We start from the raw sequence: 21,204 nt of genomic DNA on the forward strand, positions 1-21,204 counted from the left end.
GTCTCTCCTCTGCTCGAGTCCAACCCATCTGTCCTCCTTGACTCGACTCCTAACTTCACACTTCAGGAGTTGTCCCTCCTTTTTTCAAGTCCTTCCTAGACACTGTTAATTTTGTCACCCATTTTTCAATTTAGTCTGAGTCTTGTCTGAGTCCCATTTAGTCATTCACTTGTCACTTTTGTTTGTCATGTTTAAGGTGACTCAAAGTGACATTTCATCTAACTCAGTGTATTTTAGTCAATTTTTGTCAAAAGATTTTATTTGTTCCATTTGATGTACCATACTGAAACTGAATGAATGAATCCTCAAAGCAACTTTGCTCTTAGTGTTGCAGTTGTTGACTCAGTGTGTGTTCATAAATGATACACTTGTTATTCATGTTTCATATTTATCAGAAACACTTACCAAACAGAAAAAAATAAAAATCAAGAGGTTTCAATACAATTCAAACATAAAATGCAGGGTCTCCGAAACAAATAAAACAGAATTGGAAAGCAGCCATTAAAGAAGCAAAGCAAAGTTTTTGACATTCATTGACTTGGTGACAATGAAAACGGGGCACAGCAAGAGGACAGGAAACTGAGGGGGATACTTCTGCTGACATGTTGCGCTTCTCTTGTGTGGTAAACGAAAAGGAGGTTTATTTTTCATTTCTTGCAAAGCATTTTAGTCTCATTTTTATTGGTCAACAACAGCACACATTCACTCAGTTTTGTTATTCTGACAATGTTACCATAACATTGGTGTGTTGGAGAATAAATGATGTGTCTCCTTAGAAACATGTGCCACAGTTAGGTTTAAGTACGATCTGTTTCCTAACACCAATGGAATGTTGAACCGTGGTCAACCCATGTCGCACTTGCTCAGTATAATAATAGTTTAATAATGTCACAAACAGAATGTTCAGCCAAGTTTCACCAGCTCTGGTCTCAGCAGGAAGTGAACAGGGACATCTATCATCTATAACGGTGGGTCATAATGGCCCGGCCAAGCGTCCTGGATTCGGGGAAATCATGCAACACGTCCGGTAATCGAACAGCCTGCAATACTAATATGGTCATGTGTTGGTGTGTGTCATATTACTGGATGTATTGGATGATGTAACGGATTGGAGGAACGCCCTCGATCCAGTCTCTATTGAATGGGTCTGTACTTTGTGCTGTTTTGTTTGTCTTGTGCTTTTATTTTGTTATTTGCTGTGTTCTGGTGTGTTGTTTCCCGTACCTCCTCTCTCTTATCAACTTCACAGCAGCGCAGCTGGAACCCATTCTGCTGATCAGACTATACTGATTTCTACACCCGGGTTCCAGTCTGCGCTGCCAGATGGTTGCTTCGTGTCCTCACGGTAAACTCTCTCTCGACCCTCCGTTCTCTCGTGCTCTTGTTCATCGAACTTCCGTGTATGCTTGATCTTCTTTGGGCCGCCTACTAGTAGGTTCTCTTCGCTCCGTTTTCTGCTTTCTCGCTTTTTATTTATAATTCGCCTCTATTCTGTTTCAGTTTTTTCCCCTGCACTTGAGTGTATTTCTCTTACGTGTTCTGGTATCGGCGCCCTTGGTTCTCCGTTCAAGACAGCCATGACACGTTGACTTCTCTGTACTTTGACTAGACGCTGTTATGCTGATGTGGAACAAACAAAGTCTGTATCCCACTGCTTCACTGGAATCTTCCGGTTCTATTCCTGCTCTCTAGATTTGTGGAACCCGCTGGCCGGACTACATAAAGCGCGGACTCGTCTGTTGACCAACATACAGTATTTCGTCTCACCCCGTCTGACGAAATGAACGCACCTGACTGGTCGCCTTGTCTCCAGTGTAGCTCTCTCTATTACTGACTAGTAATATCTGTTTTCTTCTGTGATCTAGCGAGTAATATTGTAACATTATCAGGTCATGTGTGTCTGAGTGGGATTAGCTCGACCAGCGCCTTCTCTGCTGATGACATCCTGATTTACCTGAGTGGATTAATTATTCATGCCCCTGAAACCTACTCTGCATTACACACACAGTCCTCTGCGAGGCTGGTTCCCATTAAGGTAGCTGGTTTGGGCCCTCGGGCGAAGGACCTCTGCGCTGGATGCACGTCTCAGTCTAGCTGTGGGGATGAAAGAGTGCAGCCAGTGATGTTATGTGCGATTATGCGTCGATGCTTCTGGAGGCTGTGGGGAGTTTTTTCTTTTTTGGCTGTTGTGGACCTGGGCTTGTGATTCAACAGACTCGCAGAGGCTGCCATCTGTGGCGCCTACAAGAGGAAGGCGGCTTGATTTAATCATTCATTCAGGATTATTGGCTGCTGGAGCCGATCCCAGCTGACATGAGGCGAGAGGCGGGGGCACGTGGACAGGTCGCCGAGCATTTGGAGAGACGGGAAACCAGCGCGTCCTGGACTACCGCCGGTCAACAGCCAACCCCTGTCAACGTTGTTGTTTTTCACGAGGGAAGGCGCCCTGCAGCGATGCGAATGAAAACACGCGATAAATCCTGATGCGTTCGTGTGGAACAGTCTTCACATCAGCATAGAATTTTGTGTTTTCCCTGATATTGTATGAAAAACAGGTCCATCCTGTTGCATTCCCTGGCTCATACACCTCTTTATAAAAAGGCTGACACGACACCACATACAGGCCCGGCATGTGTACTGCATCCCGTTCATCGTTTTCACTGAGCACCTGTGGAAAGCAGCAGGGAAAAACGTGTATCTGTGTGGACGAGTCTCTACGTGGGTGCCCTCCGCCCCCGCCTCCAGTGGCTGGGATCTGCTGGAGCCTCCAGCCACCCTGTAACAGATAATGAGCCAATCAAAATGCACCAGGGACAACTCCGTCTTCTCCATCCTCTCCAGGCCGTCGTCTTCATCACGAACCTCCACGGTTTTTCATCCACACAAGTGTCTCCTCAGCTGCAGCAGTGTTCAGTGAGTGAAGGGCACAAACCAGCACCAAGATCAAAACCCCATTTACGGCTTCTTGCTCAAGAAAAACCTCTGTAGTGGTTTGTGTCTAAACCTCACAACGAGAAGGTTTGACTCCAGCTTACTCACAGGTTGGAATGAACCTTTGCTGTGATGTTGATATGTTCTCTGGGCGCTCCAGTTACCTCCCACAGTCCAAAGAGTGTCTTCCACTTGTGCTCAGAACTCGCAAATTCCCTGTTACGCCCCGTTTTCTTCATCCGATTCCATTTTAGTAAGTCAGTGAATCTGAGTACACAATCCAAGATGGCTTCTCTGAATGTAAACAGGAAGTTCAAGTTTAATCTAGATGAAATACCCCAAAGAAATGTTCCGGAACAAGATGGCGCTTCTTTGTGATGCTACTCATCCCTTATTCTTTCTCATTTCCCTCTGCTTCCCTCTCCACTAGTGTGTATTTGTCTAGTGCTCCATGCCGGTCTGGTTCTCCCGAGGCTTCTGCCTCTGCAGCAGTGAGTGGTCGCCACAGCTGCGGAAGCAGTTCTCTGGGTGGAGAACTGAAGCTGCAAATTCACTGTGAATGAAATGTCACCATCAAATGACTGACTATTATCTGTTCCCTGCTGCGCGATAAGACACGCTGCAGCTCCAGTGACCAACTACAGGGAGCTTCAGGATTTTCCAGCCTCCTTCAAGCTTCATGCGACGGCCAAACAGAAAGTGTCAACTAAATTATTTGTCGCTTTTTTTCCTGCTGAAAAATGAAAAAGACTTTGGAAGCGGTTTTGAGTCGGAGGAGCATTTGAGGATTCCTTTCTTTTTCATCCATAAGTCAACATCAACCTTTATCACGAGCAGCCGACCTTTGTTGCTGAGCGCTATATTTATTTATTTTGGTATTCCACGCCTCCCCAGGCTCCTCCGCGCCCCACACATCTATCTCGGGCAGTAAACAGAACTGCTTCCCTTCAAAGGCGCTTGACTCCCATTGACTGGTCAGCGCCTGGGAGAGCGGCTTCGTGCGGCGCTCCACAAGTGTTAACGCCAATTAAACCCCCGGCACCGGCCCTGTCACTCTCCACGTGGTGTGACATATGAATGATAACGCCAGCCTTCACTTCTCATCTGACGCACATTAAATGGCAACAGACCCTTGAGTTTCCTGACATTTTGCAGCAATCGATTGCAATGTAATCAGCTCCGGCGCGCTGTTATCAGTCAGGCTGCACCAGCTGTTTGCTGTGTTACCTGTCCACACAGCGCTTGGTGCCGCGCCCAGATAAAAAATACCCATTCACAATGTGTTTTTCTTCATTGATTTATGCTTTTCAGAAAACATATTTTAGCTTTTTGGGACTGCAAAATGACACAAAAATCAAAAGGCAGGTTGAAGGACCACAGTTAGAAGCAGAAGAAGAGAGGATGAGTGGAAGTTCTGCTTCAGTCGTTCTCTATCACCTTTCGAAATTCTAATTTAAAGGCTGTCAGCAAATGAAGAGTTCCATTCATATCCCCTTGTGCCAATTGCATGACAGGTCATTTAGCAGGTGCTCTCTTCCAAAGCATCTCAGGAAAGTGCTTTAACCATCGTGGAAGTTCAGCCCATGAAAAGCACTGGGACAGTGCAGACCTCCACCGAGCCTCTCATGTGCATCCAGTTATTTATTTTACCCCAAATCATTGCCCTTTGTGTTACTCTTTTCTGTATTTTGCATTCAATATTCCGAGTGCAATGAGCTCCAACTGGCAGCAGATGGCAGTAACGCCACAGACCTTCCATAAGGCATGACGGAATTTCATGTTTTCATTATCACATCAAATGTGATTCAATTGGACCAGTATGTTGTGTTTTATAAATAATGTTCCACATATGCCTCACGTCGGAGGTGGTCACATGACTAATGAGCTGCTCGCCTTTTTGAAAATCAATGGAAGACATTTCATTTTAAAAACACCTTTCTACCATCAAACCACGCTTGCGTTGAGTTTTTTTTTTAATCAAGGTGAAGTCTGAATATGTGGGTTTCTGTCACGCACGGCAGTCTGTGCTCTTATTCTTTGTCTGTTCCACGTGCTTTTATTTTGTTAACCTCCTGTAGTTTTCTTTTCCTTTGTCCCATCCAGCTTAATGGCAGCACAGCTGGAGCTCATCCCGTCATCAACCCCTGATCACCTGTGTATGAGAGCACCTGGACTCCAGCAACATGTGCCAGATGGTCTCCTATTGTTCCTGTGGTAAATTGGCTCTCCTCGTTCATTCTCTTTCTCTGCGCTTGTTTGCTTATTTGGACGACTCTGTCTGAAACCCTGGTGCCTGAGTTAGTGTTTTGTTTCTTCCTGTTTCCTGGTTTAACAGTTTCAAGTGGCCCAAGACCCCCGCCCCAGAGCACGACCATTATGGGGCGCAACCATATCCTGAGCCAGTGCTGACCATTAAGCACCAGATGCTTGAGCCTCCATCCGGTTGCAGTGGGGTCCGGGTTCTGAGGTTTGATGGCACAAGCGGGCAGCCGAACCAGCAGTTGAGAACCAGACCTTGTTCTGCTGTCTGAGTCAGAAGGGGCACACCGTCCTAATGGTGTGTTGTGGGAGATGCACCTGCAGGTTTTTCAATGTTTGCAGTCACTAGTCGGTCTGGACCCGCTGAGGAGCGGGTGTTGGTCCAAAAAGGCAACCTGTGAGGTTCATGATGCAGGAGGGGGACTTGAGAGCGAACGCTGAAAACCTCCAACAAGATGAAACCCTTCACGGAAACATTTCCAGATCAAACGTGCTGCCCGAATTGTGGGACTCAAGCGTGAAGAATGAAAGTTTTATCAACGAATGTCACATAAAAATTAAATCAACTCAGCTGAGGACGGTTCTCGCCCCGTGGGTTGTTGACAAATAAAGTTCGCCGTGGTGGCGCTGCACTCAGTGTCAAGCTGGTCCTGCTGTTTGCACATTTCCGACAGGGTCTTGCAGTATTTGCTGGAGGGTTTGGTCTGTGACTTTACTTTCCTGGGAGCCAACACGCTTCCACATTGTTGCCCCACAGCAGCGGCGTCGGACCAGGTGGTGCATTTACATGTAATCCATATTCCAACCTCTGTGGTGGAGAGGCGACCAATCGAAATGGGAAGACAGGGACATGAAATGATGAAACTCCAGCCTGGTCAAAAGCAGCGTGTGCCATCAGCAAACACATCTCTACATGTCAATACGCTTCGACTCTCTCGTTTAAAAAAAAAAACAGGAGCACGCTGGGTCACTGTCGACTCCGGCTGAGCACGACTCCCTCTTTCTTTGCCGCTGGTGCTAAGTGCAGTAATTATCCTTTTATTCTTTGAAGTCCCTCTCAAATTCAAGGCCTATAAACAATCCCCCAGCATTCATGGTCTTTAACTAAGTATTTTAGGGGTCCCAAGTGGACGCCGAGAGCTGAAATATTCTCTCTTAAAAAGGAGGCAGCCAGGGAAGATGAAAAGCAATAATTACCGTCCTTATTACCCGAAAAATTGTGTTTATAATCATCATTTTTTGGTTTGAATGTGAGCATAAAACTGCACTCGTATTTGCTTGCTAGTGGATGCTTGTTTACACTTCATCCATCCACCCATCCATCATCCATCCATCCATCCATCCATCATCCGTCCATCCATCCACCCACCCATCCATCCATCCATCATTCATTCTTCTATCATTCATCCATCTGTCATTCATCCATCCATCCATCATTGTTTGAAGCCTGGTCCTGACTAGACAGATTCGTCTGTACGACCTGTTAAACTGACGATGACCCCTGTTACTCAATTTTGTCTGAGTGCAGCTCCCAGTCACCATTGTAGCGCGAGAGCGTTACACCGCCTCATGCACCACTTCCTGTCAGCTGGACACGGCTCCCTCCTGAAAACAATGTCTGAAAACAGCATGATCAGACAGGAGGTGATGTTTTTTTATGTGGCCTAAATAAAGAATCCCAGACGCCCTTCCCCCCAGAAATGCCCTCCAGCTCTTCTGGGAAAATACAGAGGTGTTTCCAAGACAACCAAGAGCGAGTCCTCGGTCAGCCGCAGGCCTTCTCCTGGTCGGAATTTACCAGAACACCTCACCAGGACGGTGCCCAGGAGGCATCGCTGCGAGGTGATGGATCCACCACCACTGCTGCTTCATCCTTTCATTCTGGCTGAGCAAAGCGTCACGTATTGACTTTCAAAGAGGACGGTTAGCGTGAGAACAACAGGGTGATGATCTCAAGCCATCATTGCTCCGCCCCCTGTGATGTCACTTCCTGTGTAGTACCCCTTGTGACCACTAACTCTGCTAGATTTTCTGCACGGCGAGTCAAGCTCAAGGTCGTCGTATACCAGGTGACATGAAATAACTTGGGTGATGAACCTTCAGCATGGCCACTCCAAAGCTTAGCCATTTCCCTCTTTTTTCAGAGGTTAAAGGGCTCTTTCATGACCAGTCACATGACTCTTGAGGGTCTCTTGAAATGCATGCGACTGGTTGGTGGCCACAGGTGAGCGCTAAACTCTACCGCTAAGTGGAGAGCTGGCGTGTGGGTGACAGAGGGTGAGACTAGGACAGGCTTTTAGCCCCTAACTGGAAAATTGAGATGGTCACCCAAACTTTCGATCATGAGTGCCTCTATAGCACCATAGTGCCTGGTGGAAAGTCTGTGAATGTGATGAATTACATGGAAATTCGCTGACTCCCGTGCCTTTGTGGAGCCGCGGCTTTGGCGTCACGGGAGCCATATTTGTTCATTTTGGGTGTCCACATCACGCGAGTTGCGGCACGAAAAAGCGCTGTCCTTGGTGGCCTGTCTGACACTATTGATGGGAAGAAGACGGAGACGGTGTCATATTGCTACTGAAGGTGACCCAAGAACAGATGGTTTTAAACCTACAGAAGACTCGAAACAAGCGAGGTTTCTGTTAAACCAGGAAATTACAATAATACAAACTATACACAAACTATAAAACAGGGGTGAGATACACAACAGAAAACTATGCACTCTGTATAAAAAGTCACAAGGCTAAACATAACAAAAGGCACTCGGTAGAGGTACGAACAAACACTCAAACCAAGGAAAAACTAGCAAACAAGCTAACAGAAAGAGCGAGTAAACAAACACTCGAGGAGGCTAACGCAGAGCTAAGGAGAGAGTAGACAGAAAGAGATACAGACGGGGAGAGAGAGAGAGACACGGAGCGAGAAGTCAAAACCAGGGACAAGAGAATCAGAATAATCGCAAGAGCTCATACCACGTGTCGGCAGCGGACCATCTAGCGACAACACACTGGGCAGCAGGCTAGATATCCATGTGAGGATCATCAGCGGAATGAGTCCCAGCTGTGTGTCGCCATTAAGCTGGAGCAGGACAGGTAAAACACGGAAGCGAGGAGACAGGAAGTAAAACAATAAAAGCACACACAAAAACACGAAACCTAACAGATAGTTTGAAACAACAGTTGTGTACAAAATTTAAAGACAATGCCTAAACAATCTGAGGAATGTTCAGGCATTTTTTTGGCCATGGGATGGCGCTGTAGCACCGTCAGGAGGAGGGAGAGCCACATAAGGTGCAATAGATACACAGTAACATGGAAGTGGTGATGAGTGCTCCTCATTCAAGGCTGACTTTGTCGTCGACATAGGGCACTAAAGTACACTTCAGAAAGTCACGTTCCGCACTCTGTGCGCTCTCATTGTTCTTTGTCTGTTCCGCATGCTTTTATTTTGTTAACCCCCTGTAGTTTCCTTTCCCTTTGTCCCTTCCAGCTTAATGGTAGCGCAGCTGGACCTCATTCACTCATCAGTCCGCTGTGGATGTCTTCTCGTGGGTTCCAGACTGCTAGATGGTCACTTTGTGTCCTTCGATAAATCTCCTGAGACTTATATTCCTTGTTGTTCCTCTGAATTTTCTAGATTTCTGAGCGCACTTGAATTTCTCTTCAGCCGCTTCCTGGGTTTCGCTTTCTCCTCTGTGCTCCGCTTCTGTTTTCATCTCAATTCTTTAGCCAAACCTCATGTGAGTGTTTTCAAACTCACTTTTCATTTATCGATTGTGTAGATTTTTCCCTTTGTGTGAGTTTGAGTGTGTCTCCTCCACGTAGCGCCTTTAGTTGATCTGGACCTCGTGACTTTATATCCCAGCGTGTTTGAGTTCTCCCTGTTTTTGAAGGTTGAATCTAATTCACCTCTCTTTTGTTGCAGATTTTACCCCAGTCCCTCTGTGTATTTCCCGGTTCGTGTTTTGACTCCGGCACCTTCAGTTCCTGTCTTCGTCGTCTGTATTTATTATGAATCTTTGTATTAGATTTATCAATTTAATCTTGTGTCCGTGCCTTCTGTCAGCCTGCAGTCATCTGCACCTGGGTCACTTCTTTATTATGACATTTGACACCATAGGAGTGAGCTCTGTCTTTTGGCTCAGCTCTTTCTGATTCTAAATGCCAGTTCAGGGGGAGGACATCGAGACTGGACAGTTGACCTGGGTGTTGCCCTCAAAAATAAACGGAACTGGTCCCACAAAACCGACGATCTGTACATGAGGGGCCAGAGTGGCTTCCACCCTCTGAGGAGACTCATGAGCAGACCTCTGCTCCGGACCATTTATGTGGTGGCCTCAGTGTTCTTCTGTACGTCTGTCTGTTGGTCCCCGTGCAGCACAGAGCAGCGCAGGAAGAGACTGAACTAGCTGGTGAGGAGCTCTGTTCACTCACTGGACTCTGTGGAGGAGGTGAGTGAGAGGGGGATGTTGGCCAAGCGCACCTCCATCATGGACAACAGCTCTCACCCACTGCACCAGAGCGTCGAGCGGCTGAGCAGCTCCTTCAGTGGACCACTGAGACACCCTCAGTGCAGGAAGCAGCGCCACCGCAGGTCCTTCATCCCCACTGCAGTCAGTCTGCACAACATCACCATACACACCATGTCTGATATGGTGTCATGCAGATACCAGCCGACGTTGCACTACGATACTGTATGTTTGTAAATATGTGAGGACCAGTGGTGGGACTTAATGAGTTAAGTGTGATTTAATGGAACAGTTTACTCTCTGGACAGCAGGGAACCTGTGTCAGTGCAGGAGTTCCTGCTCCACTGATCCCACTGATGCAGCAGACACGTGGCAGCTAGGATGAGAACAACAACAACAAACATGGAGGAATCCTCCCTGAACCAAAGCAAACAAAGCAGCTGTTTGCTTTGGTTCAGGGAGGTTTTTCACTGCACAATGTCCAGGGTTTCTACCACTCTGAATGGACTTGGAATTCACTGAAATTCTTACACAAATATTTTCAAGACATGAAAAGAGCTTCAGTTTAGATAAGGTGATATAAAAACTTGAATATAGACACCATGGTGATTTATGGTGCTGTTGTCAAACTGATAAAGTAAACAATATTCTGTGGTTTAACTGTATGTATGGCTCCATCATTTGGTTCAGTCATACACCACATTCATTCATTCTAATTAATTAGATTCATTTTTTAACCGAATCCCACCCCTAGTTATGATATTACCTGTTGGCACTAACCATGTACTTATTTCTGTTTTTGCACCAACAACTAAAGAGCTCCTGTCACAGTGAAATTCTCCTTTGTCAGATCAATAAAGTCTCATCTTCTTATCTTTCTTCCTCCAGTCTTGGCTGAAACAAGCTGCTCCTCATCCTCATGAGGTCTGGGCACTGCCCAGTCGGGGCTCTAAACCTGATCCCCCTGCAGATGTGCAGGTAAACTGGCCACTTCCTGGGTGATCAGCGGCGTATTCCAAGTTACTGCATGAAGTTGTACCGACTGAAACGCCAGGAATGATCCAGGAGGCGGCGCCGGCTTAAAAATAAACTTGATAAAAACCAGGGGAAGCGCTTTAAAGAGCTGATAAATGGCAGCAGCACCGCGTCTGAGGATTGAGAGTCTTCCCACGTTGTCACCTGAGCCAGTGTGTTGTCTCGTCCCTCTAAGTGCTAATTGAGTATGCGGCACAGAGCAGCATGTTGCACGGCGGCTGCAGGTGAAATGAAGACGGCGGCAGAGTTGCTGTTTCCCTGCATATGCAGATGAAATATTGATGGTGAGCGGCAGCCAGGAGCCGGAATATTGAGGAATATTGCATACACACACTTCCTCACCTTAATTGAGCGCAGACATTAACGCGCCAGTGATGTACCACCGCACCACGCCGTACTGGTCCGGGTTACTGCCTCGGCAAACACCAGCCGAAATGGAGGGGCGCGTCTGGACGGCTGATGGTGCGACGCTTTCCTCGCACCTCGTGGCTCGACCCCCGGGGGGGGGTGATGGTCAGCTGAGGAATGGTCACTGGAGCAAAATGGGGGCAGCGCTGTGTGTTAACACTCTGTACTCTGACCTGATTATGAACAAACAGGTAAAAAGCCAGAGCGGGAAAATGACTTTTTTCCTTTCTTTTTTTTGCTTCCGCCGGAGCGTCGCCATGGCGGCGTGCTTTTCCGACTGCAAATGATCAGCTGAAAAGATGTGAGCAGAGGCTGTCATTAAAGGCACAATGTGTGTTACCGTGGCAACATCATAGACACCTCCATTTTTGTCATGCCAGGGCTTTGAACAGTCACAGGACCCGGCCCCCTGGTGAATTGGAGCCACACAGCTAAATAAAGCCAAGGTAACCTACTAGTCTGCTTCCTTTATTTCCGTCGCCTCCGTGGAGAATTCAGCAACAACCTGTTTCCACCCACAACGTGCTCCTGTTTACTACCTGAAGTGAATGTTAAAACCGATTTTGGAGCTGGCAGCTGTGTCACTTTTAGTCAGGCTCAGCTCGCTCTCAACTTCCGCTCCTCGCCGTGACTCTCCCGCCGTGTTCCCCCCCGACCCCCTGACCCAGGTAATCGCCTCGCTTCTTGAGTCGTCGCAGTCAAAGATGAAGCCCACAGAGATGCGGGCGCATCAGATGAGCTTCTTCTGCATTCGTGAGTGGTGGTTCTTCGGAGCGCGGCGAAGGCCGTCGCCCAGCGCCGCACTGGAGATAAGAGGAGGCGAGTGTTTCATGAAGAGGCTCCTCCTGAGATCAGTGGAGTCCCAGCACCGCCCAGCAATTGACCCGGGTGAATGTGTCAGGGCTACATCTGACTCCCAGACAAGCCTCAGACTCTCCCTCCCTGAGATCATGCTGCCTTCAGGGCGTCGTCTGGCTGCTTCTGCCGTTATTGATTCACAACACCGCCATCACCCAGTGACACCTTCTTCAACGCACACGCTGGGAAACCACTGGGAGCATCCAACATCAGCTTGGATGAGTTTTTATGGAGAAGAATAAAACGGTATTTTTTTTAAAAAAATCTTTTTTCTCAAGAGCAGGTGTGAATCAGCAGGTCCTCCCTACAAGCTGGTGTCAGGCAGCTAACAAAGGACCAGCTTCCTTTGTGCGCCGAGCCAAGAATCCCATCTTCTAGGCAACAGCGACATCTAACGGCTGGACACAATAGTGCCGACTTTGATATTTGGTGATTCCAGTGACGCCAATGTAATGTTTATATAAATGTTTTACGTCACGTTTGACTTGCACTTACGAGCCGAAACATTATGACCACCTGTCTTTCAAACCTTTGACGAATAGTGTTAGTGGTATCTCAGATAAGATATTAGATCATATGAAGATTTCCTCCTGGCACTCCGGTTTCCTCCCACGGTTCAAAATTATACAGAAGCGCCACCATATAGTCTGAGGGTGTCAGTGTGTGAGAGAGTGTGATGGACTGAACAGGGTCCCCACGTGTCCTTGTACACACACTGGTCCTCCATTGATAAGTAAATAATCATAATAAAAAAAGGGGAATGAAAAGGGAAAATGAGGATTTATAATTTTAATATATAAAAACATGCAGTTGAAAAAACATCAATTCTATTTTTATTTCTATGTATCATTTATCACCTAATATTCTTCCCGAGTATATTATTTTTTGTTCATTGTTTTTTGTTTATATAATGTCTTTATTATACACTGTAAATTTATGTTGTTAAAACTGTTCAGGTGCAGTATATGACTTATTTACGCAATAAAATAAAACGAGGGACCAGGGTCATATAAAGGTCAATAATGGCCCTGAAATACAAAAACAAAAAAAATCAGTGCAACAAGATGAGAATATTAATAACAATAAATCAATACATGAAATAATAATAAAAGTTGAAATGAACTGCTCGGTGTGTCACATGTGGCCCCTGAGCTGCAGCCGTCTCTGAAGCGCGGATGTCATGTGTGATATCACGCGATCTTTCCAAACCACCTGTGAACCCAGGGAGTCGCTTCCCAGTGCAGATACCACGCTCAGCTTTTCTGATTTGCGCTTCCGAGACGCGGCCGGCAGGTGGCGCTGCAGCAGCTGGCAGCGCTGCAGTGGTGGGTAATGAGCAGCACAGAAGACTGGTAACATTTGCATGAGGTCCCTGAGGAGTTGTTGCAGTCGAGTTATTTTTGCCACAAATAAATAATAAAAATAAAGCTCATAATAAGTCAGGGCGATATTTTAAAGGCACAGTCAGCATTTTCCAAGCCTCATTTGAATCTTGACAAAATGAATGTCAGACTTGTTCACGGCACAGTTGTCAAGTTTCATTGAACCCATCAGGACTGAGTGCAACCGTCGTGATCGGGTCACTCGTCCGCCCCCCTCACCCCCCAGCTCCGCCCCCCCAGGATGAGTGGTGGGACGAATGGATGAATAAATGAATGAAGGAGTGTAATAAAAGTGCACATATTGAAGCATTCAACCTGAGGGCTGTTTCAAACTCACCACCCTCCACATCACCCGTCAAACCTCCCCCACTGACTCAACGCATGAAATAAAGATGGATGAATTGTTGAATCTAGATTTGTTGAATTCATTGAGAGAGAACTTTTTGGTCATGGCTTCACACTGGTTCCCTCCTTCATCTGCACCACTCCAGGCCCAGCTGCGTCTCTCCCCTCCACGTGCCCTCAGCATCTTTGCCTCTGACTCCTGAGTCTTGACCCATGCAGCACGACCTTGCTGTGAAGGTCGCCACCCTGCCTGCACTCTCTTCTTCACCTCCTGCCGTCGCTCTCTCTGAACTTCTTGGCAGCAGCCGTCCTGCTTCAGGACGACGCTCACTTACACTTGGCAACACCTTCACGGATCGTTGAATGAATGAAGCCACTATCGTCCGTCAGTCAAACCTTAATGAGTCCTGGCTTCTCGCTAAACAACTCTGAGATGAAGTGGTGAGCGCTGCCGCGTCTTATCACTCAGGAATTACACCACAAGTCGGATCTTAATTAGAATTTAAATTAAAACTGGTATTAAAATGCTGACAGCGGTTTAATCACGACGATGCCTGTGGACTCCGAAGACGCTCAACTTTCCTTCGACTTGGGATGGACCGTTGTCAGTGGCACATTCCACTTCGGTACAGTCACTCAGCAGTGACACAGTGGACCATAACTGTGTCACACTGCTCAGTCATTTATACACAAATGTATGTGATGAATATTGTACAATAAATTCACAAAAAACATTGTGCGATTCCAAAACAAATGTCTAATACATGACAGTTTCTCATCTCTGTAGCGAACCTTGCAGTAGCCAAACAGCCGCAGGGTCTGTCTCTGCACGGGCCCCGAAACAACGGCAGGGTTTTGAAGAAGAAGGATCTTCCTCGCCGGGTTTATTTTGACCTCATTGTTGCCCAATTCCTACATAAAAAAGGGCAATAAAAAAGGGACAAAAGTCATTCATCATCACCAGGCAAAATTAAATCCTGTGAAATATGAAGTGTCCATCCATAGAAACTCCATGGAAGTACTTTGATCTATGTATATATATATATATATATATATATATATATATATATATATATATGCAAAAAATGGGAGAAAATCATGCAAAACCAAACCACGAATCAATTTCACTTGCAAATATATGCAGAATGATGAACCCAAAAGTCAGATTATTTACATATCCGCAGAATCTATAGTATTTCAAATAATTCAGTGGTTTTCTAGCAGCAGTCAACCAGGCTCCACTGAAGGTCGACTTCTCTGCTTCGGCTTTGGTGCCGGTGTCGCTGTCTGCAGAGTAGGATTCTGCGACGCTGGTGGACGCACAGGTGGTTCAAACACTGATGCAAGCTGCAGAGGAACTGATGGCATGTTCCTACAGGCAGATCTGAAGGAGCGCCACCTCATGCCTCACCTGACCCCGTGCCGCGCTGCCCACGGCATCAGGATGTGCCGCTCAGGACGGAACAGGTTCTTCAATTCAAAAAACCTATCGCCGTCAGTACAGGACGCAAAAGCCAACTTCCCCACAGCATATATATGAGGCCTTGGCAGTGAGGGAGGGTTGGTTTTTAGCAGGAGCCGCAGCTTGAGTCTGGGCTTCTTTGCAGCGGCTGCTGCCTCCGACACCCGTCTTGAGACAGCACGACTATGACACTATGAAACAAACACGATATTCCACTGTCATATCATGAAAGTTTTGTTCAACTTGAATAAGAAACAGTTGTGTGTCATCCCAACCACATGAGGATATAAATAGCTCTCAAATAAACAAACTCGTTTCAGCTGCACACTCATAATTCACCACGGACTTGAAGTCCAAACTCGCTCCTTGGCATGTTGTGGAGAGGAAAGTGTCCAGAGAGCTCAGAAGTCACGACAACAGAAGCTTCTGAAATGCTCCTCACCAAATCTAATGAGCTGGAGTTTAGCCGCTTCAGTGTTTGGCTTTGAGACACAAACACACATTTGATCCATCATGCTAGTGAAATGTGTTTTTAATGAGGATTGCCGGAGGAAGATGGAGGCAGAGGTGTCTCCTCCATTCTGCTGTTGCCCTTCTGCCTTTGCTCCCAGCGCCGACGACTTGAAACGCCGGTGGATTTAATTGAGAGCGGCTTGATATCAGCAAAGTCGTCTCAGAGTTCCTCCACCTCTGGGTCACCTTTGAAGTTGAGGGGTTCAAGTGGGACGTGGCAGCGGATGTGAGCGATCGCCACCAGTCTGGGCAACATGGACGGACGCTCCCCGCGAGCCGCTGCTGGACAGAGCCGCACATTAGGCGCCAATGTTCCTGACGCCGCTCCAACTGCGTCGGCTAATTCCTGACATCACAGCCGAATTATGGGCCGTGTGCGTGTGTGTCAGTGTGTGTGTCAGTGTGCCTGCACGTGTGTCAGGAAGTTGCAGAAGATTGGATGTGGAGTGCGACGGCACACTTGAAGAGATGGTAAATGAGGCTCTTATCATGCATCGCATGCTCCAGTCTCATATTCCCTCAACATATTGCAACCATAGATGAACATCAAAGTGAACAGCAAACACACGACTGAGCATTAATACCAGGCACATGACTGTGGCGGGGGACAGGGAGGAGGGAGGGGGGGAGCCTCCACAACTACACATCAAACCTGAGAGGGAAGAACTGCCGGAGCAGGAACGGAGGAGTGAGAAATGACTTCATACACAAACAAATCAGTGCTTCTCAAGTGGGGGTGGCCACGGTCCAGGGTCCCTGACGCGGGGGGCGGGGACGGTTACCTGAGGTTTGAAACAGAAGATCACAGTACATGACACAAGCTCTTTCAACTCATCTCTCACATCACCTGCCTGTATTACTACCATAGATCTAAGTCCAGTACAATAACAGTTTGTTATTCTCTGATTTTTAGGGGTGGGATTCGATTCAAAAACTAATCTAGATCATTCGAGAATTTGTGATGATTCATCTCAATGAATCGCAGTTTAATGGTAGAAGAATATTTGGCAAAAGAAGCCAGATTTTTCAGTGTGAATGAATTTGGTGTATGACTGAACCACGTTGTGCTTTGCTCTGTCGGAGCATGTGTCGTCATGTGATCCTCGTATGGCCGATCCTGAATCTCACGCTGGTGAAGGCGCCTGCGATGGCGAGCCAGAAGCTCAGCTGCGTGGCGCCAGCGAGGGGGAGACGGCATCGTCACCACGTGAAGTTCACTCGCCGACCGAACGCCACGCAGCTCCACACTCCACACCAGACCACCAAAGCCCCGTCCGATCCCGCACAACACGCGGCCGAGGAAACAGTCACGCAACTGAACATGCTAATGACGTTTCTTGCTACGTAACTTTGGATGCATGCAGCGGCTGCGTGGTAATGACGGCTGTGGCTGACAGTGTAGCCCAGTTGGCGGCGTGAACCTCCGACGGCAGAATGAGCAGACGCACTAGTGACTCGCATGCAGCCTTCGCTCGCTCTAATACGAGCCACAGGCTGCATCTCTGATGTGGCGCTCTGCCACCAGCCAAATCCAGAGGAGGATGGATACAGCTCCACCAAACACCGATCCAACAGAGCTGAGGGAGGCCGACCCCGGCGGCGCACCATCAGCCTGACGCAGCCTCCGCTCCAGCCGCCCAGGAGAGAGGAGACTAAGAATAATTTCATTATCACACCTCTCCCATCATTACGTTCAAACACTAAATAAAGGAGGTGAGTCACAGCGCGTGAGTCACAAAACGCCTTTCACGGGAGAAAACCTGCGACAATGGTTTTCATGTGCAAGCTCTCATCAACAGTGAGGCCTGGGAGAAGAAACGTGCGTGATCAATGTTGAACAACACGACAAACAATAAAAGAAAGGAGGGAGCCGAACCAGGAGGGAAAACCCAAGCAACTGAGGAGATCAACCTGAAACACACCAGCGGGCAACTGGCAACAAAGATGGAAAAAAGGAGAAGAATAAAACACGCTGGTGGAAATAAAGACATGTTAACAGAGGATAATGTGGAGGTCACAACTCACGCAGCACAGTCAAAGAAAGAATAAATGCACATTGTGGGAAAACTCAGAGAAAACAGTAAACAAAACGCTATATATGTATATATATGTATATGAAGAAGAAAAAAACAATAACGCTGACAAAAGCACCAGAGAACACTTGAAAAATACAAAATAAATAAATAAATAAAACCACTTTTAACACATGTTGGCTGTAAATAATGTTTTGATTTTTTGTTAATAAATAAATGTTGCTTATTACATAATAATGATAAAAATAAAGAAAAAAGGCAGCAGCAATTGCAACAACAATGAATGTGGTCAGTGATAATCGACCGGTACATTAGTCGCCTGTTCGTCGTGACATCATCGCCTTCTTTTCCACTGTCAGAGAATCGATGGCCCAGGCTCCGAGACCAAGCATCAGTAGCAGGTTTTTTGCTGCCGATCACCAACACCGATACACATGGATTGAAAATGAATTTGCAGTCAAAATGATGAGAGCTTCTGTGTCCATGATGTGAAAACATGAACCATTAAATCATTTTAATTCAGACACGTTTTTATATCTTACCTCTTCTAAGAGGCAAAAATGGAAACAAAAAAAACTTAACTTGATGTGAGTTTGGTGAATGTCACGCTTGGACCGGCGGGCGTCAATAACAGCCAGCTGACGGGTCTCACTTTCATGAGCCTGGTGAACTCTCCTTGCTCCGTGCTGGAGCTTTAGTTTCATTTGAAGGTGCTCACCTGTGCAGCGTTGTCCCATGCATGTGCTGGATGTTAACTTGACATGAGAGATTGAAGAAACCTCCACAGCAGACATGCTGCTGCCGAGTGAGCAGCCAGTCAGGAGGAGCGGACGCATGACAACCTTCATCAGTGACATGACATGTGATTGGTTGTTGTGATCGGCAGTGACAGGTAGTGATCAGCATCCACCGCTCCAGCTGGAGTCGGCCGATCGGAGCATCAATAGTCATAAGTATGGAGACCACCTTTTAGTCAAATGGAATTAGAAGCTTCCAAACAACATGTTCCATCAAGTTTGAACAAAGATTTCCCCTTTAATCGAGTCAGCCCCCCTCTACATGTCATCTGCTGACTAACGGCTAAGACAGTTGGTGTCAGGTCGACTATCAGAATTGTCATTTGCTCTGATAGGAGCACAGTCGCTGTGGCCATGTATATGGACATGCTCTGGGTTAAATGGAAATAATACATTGATTTATTTCTGGCTTCATTATAGCAACATTGTAGTCTCCTTGTTGAGCGTTTCAATGCCAGTATTTTTTCCTTTTTACCGCCCCACTTCACTGCTGTCACAAAGTATTTTGTAAGGCTCTGTCTCGCGGTGACCTTCAGATGACCTACAGCGAAACTGCTGCTCCTCATGGAGACGTCTCACATCACCAAAGACCACTGTGGCTGGCTGTATCCAGCACGCAAACCCCACTGCACTCTGCATTAGCAGAGCGGACGGAAAACAAGATAACAATAAGGAAGTTAGTCTGTTTCATGGCTGACTGGGCGTGTAACTGTGACCACCCGCTCAGACGTCACGTAGGGAGGATGAGAGGAGCGAGGAGGGCGCGCTCGCTAATCCCCTATAGGGGACGGTCGGGTCCAATCCTGCCTCTTACAGCAGCAGGGTTCCACTCAGGGACTTGTTGGACGACCCTGATGTCATTCCCAACCCTCACTGTAGGGAGGAGAGGAAGGAAGGAATTCATGTTATTTCATTTTACTTTACAAGTCACCTGCCACTGCGTCACCACATAAACGTGCAGTGCATGAGGAGGAGATTCCTACCAAGCTTCCTCAGCTCAAAGCAACGGGAGGGAAAACACTGCAAGAAAGGACTGTAAATGCTGACAAACTGCACGGCACTAACCTGCACTTGCTGGAGAAAAACTGTGGTCCTGTTTGTTCCAGTAAACTCCTGTAGACTCGAGCAGGCAGAGAAACGATGTCAGCATCAACACGTAAAAAGCTTTAGAGGGATTAGAAACAAGCAAGAAGGTGGTGTAGATGTGCGCTTGTTTCAGGCACATGTCAAACTCATGGCCCCGGGGCCAAATCCTGCCCTCCAGGTCCCTTTAAGTGGCCCGTGAGACATTCAGGCCACTTATGTCACTCATTTAAATACACGATGATGTCGCTGACTTCCCATGGTCCGAGTGTTGCCATTCAATTGTGTTGCATGTCTCTGCGCAGAGAAAGACTTTAGCACACATGCTAACGTTAGCCTCCAACAATTAAAATGAGGGTGAGAGTCTCACCCTGTGGTCCCTGATGCTGACCTACATTCATCTAACAGCTCACGGTTCACAATTTCAGCCCCTCCACCTGGAGACTCCTGCCTCATGGAAGAACGCCATCTTGAAGCTTGACTCAGATCGATGACTCAGGTCATAGCAAGCCATCACTCACTAATCTCATCTTTGAAAACAAAGTCTTTGGCTTTATAAACAATAAAACCTCTTCAATGAGTTGGGTGAGTTAGGGCCAGGACAACATCCCACTTCAGAGGTGGTGTGAGTTAAAAATAACAAAAGATGAAAATGTCATTTTAAAATTCATTTTTGCAATTGTCTTCCTCTTCTTTTTTTCTTACTGATTTTTTTTTACAAAGCCAATATATTTCCTTCATGCTGATGATGATGTACAGAGTAGAATATTAGCAGGTATTTGAAGATAAATCTGGCAATAAATATGCAAGATAAACAGAAGTGACTGAGTTAGGGTTGAATGGAAATAAATGCACTTTTTATCCTGAATTATTATTATTATTTCTTCGTTCAGTTGTTGTCAGTTCTATTGTTCAGTGCTACAGTAAATATATAAATAAATGAACATGTTTGCAGAGGTCTAACTCTTCCAGCGTGTGGTCTATTTTCCCAGTCTCTGGTGACCTTCAGATGACCTTCCTCTTGTCGTCCTTCTCACACCACCAAAGGCGAGTCCATTGTTGAGTACAAGTTCGGGCGGCTTTAATGAGCCGCAGTGGCTCAGCATCTGCCGTGGACTAATAAGGAGCGATACGGACGATACGGACGGAGGCAGTGGGCCACTGCAGAGCAGATCCAAGGGCATGGAAGGCTTGTGGGTCGCACTCCAGAACAGAACACATGCTGCCGTACCGTGCGGCAGGGTGAGCAGCCTCTCGCGACTGCCTCCACATGTCTCTGCATCTGACATGTATCTGCTGCCGAAGGTGCGACGAATCCCGGAATAGCTTCTTTCACACCCGACACACGTTCATTAAAGAACTCCGGAGGACAGCAGAAGCGAATGACTGCACGCTCTTTCTTTCGCAGTTCATTCCAGATCCAGGCTCAGCGTTCCTGGGGCGAGAGGCAGGGGAGACCCTGCAGAGGTCGCCGGGCCACATGAAGACCAAGAGCCGCTCACACACAGCCATGGAAGCGTGGAAGGTGGAGCGGCTCCAACTCTATCTGCGTGTTTGCTGTGGTGCAGGTGAGGAGGCGGCCACTCCAGGGGATCCTTTCATTAACCCCAGAAGTGTCTGACCCGCTCTC

Source organism: Synchiropus splendidus, chromosome 10, assembly GCF_027744825.2.
Source record: "Synchiropus splendidus isolate RoL2022-P1 chromosome 10, RoL_Sspl_1.0, whole genome shotgun sequence".
Classification (NCBI taxonomy): domain Eukaryota; kingdom Metazoa; phylum Chordata; class Actinopteri; order Syngnathiformes; family Callionymidae; genus Synchiropus; species Synchiropus splendidus.